General features: G+C 46.2%; 1 long non-coding RNA gene across 1 annotated transcript in view; it reads right to left on the bottom strand.

The window, feature by feature from the left end:
• Positions 1-2756: 2756 nt before the first annotated feature.
• The window catches only part of LOC142786300 (uncharacterized), a 114004-nt gene continuing 103318 nt past the window's right edge, over positions 2757-13442 (bottom strand). Inside the window, exon 3 of the long non-coding RNA XR_012888993.1 lies at positions 2757-2889. This is a non-coding gene — a long non-coding RNA (uncharacterized LOC142786300). The remainder of the gene's footprint in view (positions 2890-13442) is intronic.

The following is a 13442-nucleotide window of genomic DNA, read 5'->3' as shown; positions in this document are numbered from 1 at the left end:
TTATCCTCTCCCAGTAATAGACAACGCCTTGGATCAATTCCAGAATACAAAGTACTTTTAATCAGTCGACCTCAATACTGGCTCTTGGTAATATGAAGTCGACGAGAGAGACCGAGGAATGACGGCGGTTATAACACCAGCCGATCTGTTTGAGTTCAAGGTGATGCCCTTCGGTCTTTGCTCGGCACCTGCGATGTTGGAAAGCGTTATGGACAAAGTGCCAGCAGGATTGAAATGGCAGACTAGTCTCGTTTACTTGGACGATGTCGTGCGTTCCTCGAGCTTCGACGAGCATTGTCCGCGCTTCGAAGCTGTACTTCAAGCCATCAAAAGTTCCAGACTCAAGCCAGAAAAGTGCCGAATTGCATACGAGAAACTTTTTTTCTTTCGCCACGTGATAAGAGAGTCCGCATGAAAGCCTAATCCGCAGAAGACAGCCGTCATCGCTGCATTTCCGCCACCCGCCGACAAGAAGACTGTGTGTCGATTTCTTTGCGTATACACCCATACAGGCGGTTCATCAAAAACTGTGCCCGCATTCCTGAGGCACTGACTAACACTACAAGGCTGACGTCAAGTTCTAGGGGGAAGCCCCACAGGAGGAGGCATTTAGAGAACTAAAATGACGCCTGCAGATGCCACCAATACTTGCGCATTTTGACGAAAATGCAGAAACAGACGTGCCAAAACAGAAAATCCCTAAACAGAAGTGTGCTGAGTTCTAACGCAAGTAGCGTTAGAACTCGGCGCCGTCCTTGTGCAAAGAACTGACGGACTGGAAAAGGTTATTAGTTGAGCTTGTCGGTCGCTATCCGAAGCAGAAAGCAATTATTCCACAACAGAAAAGGAGTGCCTTACCATCATCTGGGCGACGTAAAATATTTATCATTATCTATACGGCAGGCTCTTCAAATTTGTAATCGTCCACCATGCCTTGTGTTGGCTAGCTAACTTTGAGGACTATTCCGGTTGTCTTGCGCGATCGAGCCTGAGACTTCTATAATAACGACATTACCGTCACTTACAAGTTAGACAGAAAACACTCCAACACCGATTGCCTGTATCGAGCCCCCGTTGATCCACCGCCTCCCGACGGCTTGATTGATGACTGCTGCTTGTGAAAGATAAGTGCTGACAACTTCACTGAATGACAGCGGGGTAATCCGTAACTTACGGGCCTAATCAATTACCTCGAGGGAAGGTGCTCCGTTGTTTCGAAGGTATTATAATAGGCACTTGCGCTGTATTCGCTGCAAAATGGTCTTCTCCAAAAGAAGAACATCCCGCAACTTCGAGCCTAGTACCTTCTTCTGGGGCATTTAGCTCTGCGGCCCAGACCCTGCACGATGATACGACTGCCACAAACCTTAGCGTTTCCCGCGCTCGAGTGGATACAAGAAAGGTTCTAAACTGAACAATGGCCGACATGCTTGACATGTACGTCGACGTCGAACGCAATACGTGGGACGCCATCCTTCTATACGAGGCCTTCGCATACAAGAAGGCCGTGCAGGAGACTACGTAGGTGTCGCCGTAGAAGTCGGTCTACGGAAGGAATCCAGCAACGACGCTCGACGCAATGCAGCCCAACGTCACTGACGAATAAAACCTCGACGTCACCCTCTATTTTCTGCACGCTGAAGAAGCTCCTCAAATCGCCCGCCTGCGCATCACGAATCAGCAGACTACCGACTGCCACGGTTACAATCTTCAGCGATGCTTCGTGGAACACCAGCCCGCTGAACGTGTTTGTGTGTGGACGCCAATACGCCGACGTGGACAGTGAAAAACTTCTGAGACGGTCCTTCGGACCATACAGGGTAGTACGACGTGTTGGTCCACTCGACAACGAGGTTGTCCCCGATGGTATTATGATCTCTCAACGGCACTAATGGTAACCTGCAGAAGTGCGTGTCGTGAGCCTTAAGCCATTTCATGCATGTTAACGAACTGAAAGAGTGTATTTTGTTGGTATTGTTATTATTGCTGTACCGTACTTTTTTATTTGTACCTCTTTACATTGGTGTACTTCATCTTCATATCAGCATCGGGACGATGCCTTTTTTGGAGGGGGAAGCAATGCAACGTTTTTTGGTCAAGTTTTCCTATCACCCCATTACACTGTACACAATTCTCTGCTTAAACCATGGCTGCACCAATCGAGAAGCTTCGGGACAGCACCATATTATTTTGTTAAGATTACGCCCACTTTGTGAGCAATACAGATTATTTTGTAACCACGTCACCACTAGCGATAACACTGGACTGTTCGATGGCAAGTGTATAAATGCTCACACGCTTTGCCGCTTGTCAGTTTATCGACGGCCGACGCTCCGTTCGCTGCTCGGCTACTGTAACATGACTCTCCGTTTACCGGGCACACGTTCCCCCAAATAAACAGTTTGATTTGACTATCTAGTCTCCCGCCTTCAGCCACATCACGACACCATGACAATATTGCCTGCTACGCAATATAAGGTGAGTTGAATGTTTACGCAACGCCATGGGTTTTGTGCCCTTTTCAACTTCGCGTGCCACTCATTTTCCTTGCGCGTTCTTTGAAATTTGAGTGAATTGTATTTGTCCATTAGCAAGCGCAACTGACGTATTACCAATCATTGTAATTTTCGGAAAGAATTCGTGCATACATACGTAGTTCCTAATTGGTCTGGGCTGACCATCACATACCAACGCCAATGTACAATGTTTATAAGCAGCGAAATAACTTGTAGGACACAAATTTATGATTTGAGTGTTTATTTAACAAGTCATTTTCTAAGTACGTTTCCAGCGACGACGCGGGGTACACGCAGCGTTTGACTGGATAATACTTCTGGAGACCCGCCGGCAGTAGCAGTATTTCTTTGGGCAGGTCCCCCAGCCGCAGTGCTGAAAGACATGTAAAAAAACGCACCAACATCAATCATCCCTCCTTCCTCTCTCTCTCTCTGCTCTCTCTCTCTTTATATATATATATATATATATATATATATATATATATATATATATATATATATATATATATATATATATATATATATATATATATATATATATATATATATATATATATATTCCAACAAGTTTTTAACAACATTTAGGTAGGTCTAGCTGTTTTCAGGCTATCTGCCACGAAGACTAACAGATGAACGTACGGCGTCAGGTAGTTTCAATATAGTAAACTGTATCACGTGAGACTGCAATACTTTTTGTAGGGCTTGGACAACTTCCAAGGCAGGCAGACTGTTGATTAATAATGAAGAAATTTTGTCTCAGGACGTTTCCAATCCACGATTTTCACAATGCCAGCCCTGCGGTAGTGTTCTAGTGCTTAAAGTACTCGGCAGCTGACCCGCAGGTCAAGGGATCGAGTCCCGGCTACGGTGGCTGCATTTTTGATGGAGGCAAAAATGCTGTTGGCCCGTGTGCTTAGGTTTGAGTGCGAGTACACGTTAAAGAACCACACGTGGTCGAAATTTGCACAGCCCTCCACTACGGCGTTTTTAATATTCATATGGTGCTTTTAAAACACTGCAACCCACACATCAGTCATCATTATACTCTCACAATGCAATAAATGAGATCCTGTTTGAACCCTTGAAACATGAAGTTTCACCGCCTTGTGCGGCAGACAAGAACTACCTACAGAAGGCTTTTATTTCGATCTTTCTTTTTGTAGCTCGCGCTAAAGAACTTGGAGACATTCGCTCAGGGCTATTTTTAAAGCCATCTTAGTAAGAGAAAAAAAATCAAAGCAATTGTCTGTCTACAGTGTAAGCGAAAACATCTTTTCACAGAATCACGTAGCATGCAAACAACTACCGCAGTTTGGGAAGTCTGAAAAGCTAGCGTTGTGGTTCTCTTATGATTGACTTTACTGCAACACAAGACCTACATTGACTACCACTCAGCGCAGCAATACGTTGAAAGTAAATCCTAGCACCCCAATACACAGTTAAAAAAACGGAATAGGCCACACCAAACACCCCTGTCATTTTCATAGAGTAATATCTGTAGCTTCATACAAAACCATGACTTGCTTTACAGCATCATCTCTTATCGTCAAACAAAGCAGTTATCTTAACCGTAACATGGTTTAATTGATACATCTTCGATTCTTAGTTGTTTCAATGATTTCCTAATTTCAATATATTTCGCAACGACAGACCTGAGAGGCCCCGTGGCGGTCGAACTCTGATCACCACTTACCAAATACTGCATTGCACTGTAGTAAATGTGTTGTGTAATTTGAATAATTTATAGTTACGCCATGATGCCACCTTCCCACGTGTGCTATTGAGTGTGCGTTCTCAACGCTGTAACAGCGACAGCTCATTCAATGAGCACTTTTATGGCTGCTTACTAACCATAAAATACACCATGCTAACGCGCCTAAGATTTCAGCTTTCCTTTGATTCCAAATGCTAATCCAGCACCTTCCTTACCAAAAAATAACATCGATAGTAATATCCTCAGCAGACGTCTTACGTTCGGTTTATCCCAACTTGTCGTTGAGGCAGCACGCATTCGACTCATACTTACAACACTCTTGACCTACTTTTAACAAGAGACACCGACATTCCTTCTATATTGGCTTATCTTTCACCGATAAGTGACCATTCTATTTGCCGTATGATGTCTACTTTTATCAACAAACGATACAAACTTTCAAAACTCCGCCATTGTACAACAGAGACGACCAGGCTCCTATGACAGGTGAATTAAGTGTCTTTTACAACGAAATCATAATTCATTATTACTCACGCTACATTGAAGCTGTCTGGTCAGTGTTCAAAAATGAGATGCTTCATCCAATAGCAATATATTGCCATGCCATCTTTGTTAAAGAGCGAGCAAAGCATTCAACTATCTATAAGCAATCGTAATAGAAGAAAAAAGTTAATATCCTCCAAGCATCCCAAGTCTAACTCTGAATGAATGTTCTCCCTGCAGCAGTTAATTGTATACCGTCAATCATACAAGCAAAAAATTAATATTATGACGACACGTTACCTTCCTTGCTGCGCAGAAATCGTGAACAGTATTGGAACAACACACTCTATGAAAAAAATGGAGTATTTGGGGAATAGTTGCGCTACACAACAATAATTATCACATGACTTCCTCGTGCTTCTTTTCTTGAAAACCCTGCGCTGGCCACTTTTCTGTCAAGAATGCTATGTCGCACTGATAAAGCGCGCACTTTTCGCAACCGCGAACTACCGGAAACGTGGTGATAACGCGAGGAAAGTACTCGAAGTAAAGGACGATTATTGTTATGTGGCTAAAACACCCCGCAAATACTGAATTTTTAAAGTGAATCAGGCAGAAGGAATCTTACAGATTGATTCTAATGGTCCTCCTGCAGCCAAAGAAGTTGTTAATAATGAACTGAATACATTTTTGTTTCGCTTCCATTATAATGCCAGTCAGAATCTTCATTTTCGCACAGCCTATGAAAGGTATTACATTCAGCCCAAGCGGTATTGTACAGTCTGTATCGCACTTAGGGGAGATTTGTGAACGCATGAGTTGTGGTGCGGCCAGCGCTGCAGTCACGCACCAGCAGCAGCTCGTGCATGCGCAGACACTCAAATGGCCGTAGTAATGAACCAATTCACCTGCTACGGTGGCACGCGAGTGCAGCGCTGGCTGCACGACGTATCATGTGCTCCTTGATTTACCCTAGCTGTGAAACAGACTGTACAGCCACGGCCACGTCTGTGTAGGGCGCGCAAGCAGCCGGTAACTGCTCTGCAGGGTGACACCTTGAGGCAGTTTCGATTTCAGACATGGTTTGTCAGGAGCACGCGCGACTTAGCAGGCAGCCTGACCACGTCAGAGCCCGAAACTGCCTCAAAATGTTGCCTCGCAAAGAAACACAGGTCGCTCGCGTGCTCTACGCATATATGCCTGCGACTGTACTTGTGATCGAAAAATTAAAAAAAAATGTCAGCATGTCGAACGCAATGTATGAATACCAAGGTTCTGAGAAACACCAAATATGTAAACTTTCTTCTATTATTAACGTTTCAGAGGGCGTTAGATGGAATTTCACTTCCAGAGGACTGGTGGATCTGTAAGACTATCCCTGCTTTCATGATGACTAATCGGCCTCCTGCAATCAATGACCGTTCCATATCCAATGTCAGGGTCTGCTTAAGATAATATATCATATCGTGTATTCTGCTGTAGCACAAATTTTTGAATGTGAACAGTTTGTTTCATCCTAATCAGTATGGTTTTACACGTGTTCAATCTCGTTAGATCCAGCTAGCTCTCTTCCACCATTAAACTTTCTCGCAGCATTATACTAATACTCTAATTTATATCAAAATTCTATACTTCGAAAAATAACTCAATAAAGTTTCCCATTGTCACCCATGGCTTAAACGTTCATGCAGTAACTACACGCCTGCATGCTCAACTGCATTGGCAAATTCTTTACTGATCACTTGAAGTTAGGTGTCGTAAACTCCTGTATGTTTTTCCTCTCTCGTGTTGGTTTATTTTTTATTTATTTGGAGATACTGGCAACCCTCTATTGGGGGTCACAACAGGAAAAGTACGACACACTGCACAATCAAAGTAGGCACATAACTATGCAATTCACAACAATAAATCAGGTGTACATATATACAAATTCTTGAAAGCTCTGCGTTCCTAACAAAAAGCGAAACACAACCAAATACACACCACAATTCACAATGCAACAGATAAAAATCGCAATATTCATTACAATGAAGCATGTAAATGTAAATCAAATAAGTGCACAAATTCATTAACATCACCAGCATTGACTATGTTACTTGGTAACCCATTTCAATCGTCGATTGCATCAGGGAAAAAAGCATAACGAACGCCTTCTTTCGCGTATAATAAGGTTGCAGTACTCGTGTGTAGATTTATATATATATATATATATATATATATATATATATATATATATATATATATATATATATATATATATATATATATATATATTTATATATATATATATATATATATATATATATATATATATATATATATATTGTCGCAGTACAACGCGAACAAAGCACAAGTACGCCTTGAGGCAGCGACAGCAGCGTGTTTTCAACAGCTAAGCCGCAAGATTGTTTTCTTTGTTGTTAAGTCAAGCCAGAGGCCCACTACATGGTGTCTGTTAAATTCCCACATCATCGTTGTCGTTCACACGCAGTCTCGGGTCATTTGCCTCCCTCTCAAAGAGCATCGATCCGATGCGAAGTCAATAATGCAGTTTTTTTTTTAAAGAAAAGTCTCACGCAATCACTCGCTGACGTAAGGCTTCATGCGCACTACGTGAACGAGTTCAGGATGGGGCTGGCGACGATTGGTACTACACGAACCGTCGGGAACAACTTCGTAAGTAACCTCACTCAGTTGTCGCAGTACTCGGTAAGGCCCAAAGTATCTTCTTAAACGCTTTTCGGAAAGTCCTCGTTTCCGTACGGGTGTCCAAACCCATACTTTGTCGCCAGTTTGATAGACGACTGTTCTGCGGTGAGCATTGTAGCGGCCTGCATCGTGCTCTTGTTGCTGGCGGATCCGTAAACGTGCAAGTTGCCTAGCTTCTTCCGCGCGTTCCGTAAACGTGTTGGCGTATGGGTCAATGTCGTCACCTTCTTGCGGTAGCATCGCATCTAACATAGTTCGTACTTCTCGTCCATGAACGGGGCTGAACGGGGTCAGGCGCGTCGTTTCTTGCTTTGCCGTATTGTACGCAAACGTTATGTACCACGAGATTTCATCCCAATTTTTGTGTTCAACGTCTACGTACATCGAGAGCATGTCTTCAATGATTTTGTTTAGACGCTCTGCCAGGCCGTTCTTTTGCGGGTCGTATGCGGTGGTCTTACGATGCGTTGTTCCACTCAGCATCAAAACATGGTCCAAAAGAGCTGCTGTATATGCGGTTCCTCTGTCTGTGGTTACGACAGTTGGTGCACCATGCCTCAGTACAATATTCTCGATAAAAATCTTGCCACCTCCGCTGCTGTACCTCTCTGCATAGCCCTTGTCTCGGCATAACGGGAGAAATAATCCATCGCGATGATAACCCATCCGTTGCCTGCAGTAAAAGTAGGGAGTGGGCCCAAAATGACCATGCCGATCAGGTGGAATGGAGTCAATGGGACCTGTACGGGTTGCAGGAGGCAAGCTTGTTTAGTTGGCGGTGACTTGCGTCGCTGGCAGTCGAGACAGGTACGAACGTGGTGCTTCACGGCTGTGGTTAGTCTCGGCCAGTAATACTTTTGCTGTATTCTGGACAACGTTCTCGTGTAACCCAAACGGCCAGAGCTCACCTCGTTGTGGCATGCTTTGAGTACTTCGGTACGAAGGGTTGCTGGGATGACGAGCAGATAGGCGGATCCCGTCGGCGAAAAGTTTCTTTTGTAGAGTACTCCGTCCTGTAAACAAAATGATGACAACACTCTTGCGAAAACTTTTGGCGCCTTCTGAGATCTGCCATCCAAGTAGTTAATTAGGCCAAGCAACTCAGCGTCGTCACGTTGTTGCTGCGCAATGGCGGTCGTGTCGAGGACACCGAGAAATGCCATTTCCTCCTCTTCAGGTAGGGTTGCCGACTCGATGGGTGAAAGGGACAGACAGTCGGCGTCCATATGTCGCTTGCCTGACTTGTGTACGACTACAATATCGAATTCTTGCAGCCTGAGACTCAAACGCGCTAATCGCCCGGTAGGGTCTTTTAGACTTGTTAACCAGCACAATGAGTGGTGGTCGCTAATTACTTTGAAGGGGCGGCCATATAAATACGGGCGAAATTTTAAAGCCGCCCATACCATGGCGAGACATTCCTTCTCAGTTGTAGAGTAATTAGCGTCGGCACGTGTTAACGTTCTGCTTCGTAAGCGATTACCTTTTCTGTGCCCTCTTGCTGCAGAAGCACAGCTCCCAGACCAACATTGCTCGCGTCTGTGTGAAGCATCGTCGGGGCTTCTTCATCGAAGTGGGCAAGGACTGGGGGCGTTTGAAGACGTTTTCGCAGGTCATTAAAGGCAGCCTCCTGTTCTTCGTTCCACTCAAAGGCAACGTCGTCTCTTGTGAGACGAGTTAGTGGCGACGCGATGCGGGCAAAGTCTGCGATAAATCGGCGGTAATAGGCACAAAGGCCCAGGAAGCGTCTGAAAGCCTTCTTATTGGAGGGTACTGGGAACCGTGCGACAGCGGCAATTTTTCCAGGATCGGGTCGGATGCCTGCGTTACTGACGACGTGACCGAGAAACGGAAGTTCGTGGAAAAAGAAATGACACTTTTCCGGTTTCAATGTTAGGCTCGCAGACCGTAAGGCACGTAAAACAAATTCCAGCCTTTGGAGATGCTCGTCAAAAGTCGTTGAAAATACAACAACGTCGTCCAGACAGACTAGGCACGTCTTCCACTTCAATCCCGAAAGTACCGTGTCCATAAGCCTTTGAAATGTCGCGGGCGCGGAGCACAAACCGAAAGGCAAGACTTTAAATTTGTATAAACCATCTGGCGTCACAAAAGAGGTTTTCTCTCGGCCTCTTGGGTCTACCTCGATCTGCCAGTATCCACTCCTCAAGTCCATGAAAGAAAAGTAGCGAGCGTGCTGAAGTCTGTCAAGGGAGTCATCAATACGTGGGAGCGGGTACACATCTTTTTTGGTCACCCGATTCAGCTTCCTGCAGTCCACGCAAAAACGCAGCGTGCTGTCCTTTTTCTTTACTAGCACTACAGGCGATGCCCAGGGGCTCTGTGACAGTTGAATTACATCATCTTCAAGTACTTTCGCGACTTGTTGTTGTATGGCTTCGCGTTCCTTTAAAGCTACAGGATAAGGGTTCTGGTGAATAGGTCTCGCCGTGTCCTCGGTGATTATTCGATGCTTTGTCAAAGGTGTTCGACCAACTTGTGAGGTAGATGAAAAGCAGTCGTGGAATTCGGCTAGTAGCTGAAGAAGTCTCTGTCGGTCATCCTCTGACAGAGTGGGAATAACATCGAGAACGGGTTCTGGTTCTTGATTAGGCACTTCGTCTAATACCGATAAACATAAACTGCCTCGCATGTCTACGATATTGTCGTAAGAAGCGATAGCTGTGCCCTTCGGAAGGTGCCGGCGCTCAGTACTGAAGTTGGTCAAAAGTAAATTCGTGCGCCCACCAGTGAGACGGACGATACCTCGTGCGACCGAAATGCCATGGCTAAATATCAGCGAGCCAATTTGGTCGGCAATGCCTTCGCCATCAAACGCTTCGTGCCCTTTCACCGAAACAAGAGTGCATGACCGTGGCGGGACGACCACATCATCATCAATTATACGACTACATCATCATCAATTATACATAAAGTGTTACGTATTGCGTCTGAACAGTCAGCCAAACCAGGGCTGTTACGGAATGTAATTGAACGGTCCGGGATGTTGATGACGGCACCATATTCTATTAAAAAGTCTATCCCTATGATCATGTCTTTGCAACATGAGGTGAGGATGACAAACGTCGCCACGAAAGAAGAGCCGCCGATGCCGAGTCTCGCTGTGCACCTTCCGACAGGCATCAACAGCTGGCCGCCTGCTGTCCTCAGGTGAGGTCCCGTCCACGTAGTCTTCACTTTCTTTAGGCGCACGGCAAGGTTTTCACTTAAGATAGAAAAGTCGGCACCGGTGTCAACTAAGGCTGTTACTTGTTGTCCGTCTACAAAAACGGTAAGATCTGTGGTCACAGTTTCGTCAACGTTACAACTAGTCGGCTTTACGGCGTCCTGTGGTAAGAGTAACGGGGGCCTTTTTTCGTCGCCTTGGCGGCCTGCAACCTCACCCCCGGAGGTCGCCGCCTTCAGTTTCCCCGGCATGGACTTGGTTACCTCCTTCCGCTGGCGTCGGCTGTAGAGCCGTGGCGCGACGAAGGCGAATATGCCGGAGACGGAGAACGTGGTCGACGTCCCAAACCTGGCTGGTAATTAGGCTCACTGTCGTCAATGTTGGCACGGCGGTTGTCAAAATGGAACCGAGACAAGGAAGGTCGTTGAGAATCAGCGTGCCGGCGGGGTGGGTAGTCGTCGTTGGGGCGTCGATCGTCACCCATTGCCGAAGAGGTCGAAACATGTCGACGCGGTGCCAGCAATGACGAGAAATGTGGCCGACACCTCCGCAGGTAAAACAAAGTGGACGTCTATCCACGGTGCGCCAGACGTCTGTTTTACGAAGCTGTGGACGCCGCAACGGCTCATAATGTTGTAAATGCCGTGTCTCGTTGGGAGACGGCTCTTCGTACGGCAGCATTTTGTAGGGTGGCACGATGGAAGGGCGCCGCGGTGTCTGTTCTTGCGGTGGCGACCAAGGAACGGCTGTCGATGGCTGGCGGTACGACGTCGGAACGGGCGGCGGGTGGCGAAGCGCGGCTGCGTAGCTCATGGGTCGCTGATCGTGAGTAGGATCAGCTGCCGAAAACGCTTGGCGTATTTCTTCGCGGACGACTTCAGCGACAGACGCCGTGGGTTGTTCCGTGACCAGAGTCCGCAGCTTCAGCAGCTCTTCGCGAACAATCTCTCGTATTAAATCGCGTAACGAGCTGTGATTATCAGATGTCGTAGCGGCGAGTTGAATGTGGGTGCTGCTGGACAAGCGATCGTATTGTTGGCATCGTAGGTGAAGCGCCCGCTCGATAGCCGTAGCTTCTTTGATGAAGTCTGTCACGGTGCTTGGCGGGTTCCGCAAAAGTCCGGCGAACAATTGCTCTTTTTACGCCACGCATGAGGTAGCATAACTTTTTGTCGTTGGTCATGTGCGGGTCAGCTTTACGGAAGAGATGGGCCATGTCCTCAGCGAACATTGCGACCGTTTCATTGGGTTTCTGAACCCGTAGCTCGAGCATATGTCGCGCACGTTCGCGCCGGTCAACATCGGCAAATGTGTCAATCATTCCTCTTTTAAAGTCACTCCATGTTGACAAACTGCCTTCTCTGTTCTCGTACCAAGTACGAGCACTGTCGTCGAGATAGAAATAGGCGCGGGAAAGCCTTTGTTCAAGAGACCACTGGTTGGTGTTGGCGACACGTTCAAAGTGATCAAGCCAGTATTCGACGTCTTCATGTGCTCCACCACCAAAGCGATCAGGCACCAGCGGTGAAAAAAAGGTTACCTGAGATGGGGTTGGTGTACTGCTGTCTTGTACTAACTGTTGTGGACTGGCGGTTGCCATTGGTAGATGTGAGCGCTGCCTTGTAGAGTGTTCCTGTGAGGGGGTGAACTCTGGAGGGAGGCTTCGCAAGCGACGACTGAAGCGATGCACGGGAGTGTCGACAAGTGCTTCTGGACTGGATGAACGGCTCCCCGTGGGAGTGTAAAGCATCAGGTGGTGTCGCGGGCCAGCACCTCCACCAGTGTCGCAGTACAATGCGAACAAAGCACAAGTACGCCTTGAGGCAGCGAAAGCAGCGTGTTTTCAACAGCTAAGCCGCAAGATTGTCTTCTTTGTTGTTGAGTCAAGCCAGAGGCCCACTACATGGTGTCTGTTAAATCCCCACATCATCGTTGTCGTTCACCCGCAGTCTCGGGTCATTTGCCTCCCTCTCAATATATATTGAATGAACTTGCAGATAGCACATTTGAAAAGGAAATCGTATTTACTAACGTTTCGGCCATGGCACGGCCTTCGTCAGAGTAAGTAGGTATGATACAATGCAGCCGCTTTTATAGGTTCACGTGATGAACTCTCGGTATAGCAGCTAGGACAATCAAAGTAAAAAAATGGGAAAAAATGGGACTGACATGCGGCGGGTGCATGAATATACAAGTTTCAAATTTCCTTGAGCATCGACACGCGGGGCACAGTATACTTGGCAGGACATGTAAAAGAGCTCTGAAGTAAAGAAACCACGGTTGACTAATATACATTTTAATATACACCAACATATTTTAGTAATCTAAGAAGTCGTGTTGTTATAGTGTGAGGCAGGTGAGCTTTCCTACGTTTTTATTGATACCTGAACGAATGGTGTTAAATTTGTGGATCAAGAAGGATTTCCTCACTTCCCTATCGTGATTTGACTTGAAACCGGACTGAACAATAGTGGGCCTAATTTTGTCAAAACCATGGCCAGGCATACTGACGTGCTTCGACAGCGGTAGATTAGGGAGGCTTACGGCATGTGCACGGTGATTATTAAAACGAATTCTGAAACTTGTCTCTGTTTGACCTATGTACTGAGCTCCGCATGTAGAACACTCGAGAATATAGATGACGTTGATACTATCACACGTGTAGTTCCCATTTATCTTTAAAGAAAAACTGGACGATGTACTTAAAACTGTTTTAGATGTCGTCATGTACGCGCAAACTTTGCAACGTGGTTTGTTGCAGGGATGACAGCCTTCATGATGTGAACACGTGGTTTTAGATGAGGTTAGTAAATCACGAAGGTTCCGCGATCGT

The sequence above is a fragment of the Rhipicephalus microplus genome, unplaced genomic scaffold (genome assembly GCF_043290135.1).
Source record: "Rhipicephalus microplus isolate Deutch F79 unplaced genomic scaffold, USDA_Rmic scaffold_22, whole genome shotgun sequence".
Classification (NCBI taxonomy): Eukaryota; Metazoa; Arthropoda; class Arachnida; order Ixodida; family Ixodidae; genus Rhipicephalus; species Rhipicephalus microplus.
This window is presented reverse-complemented; position numbering and strand designations above follow the sequence as displayed.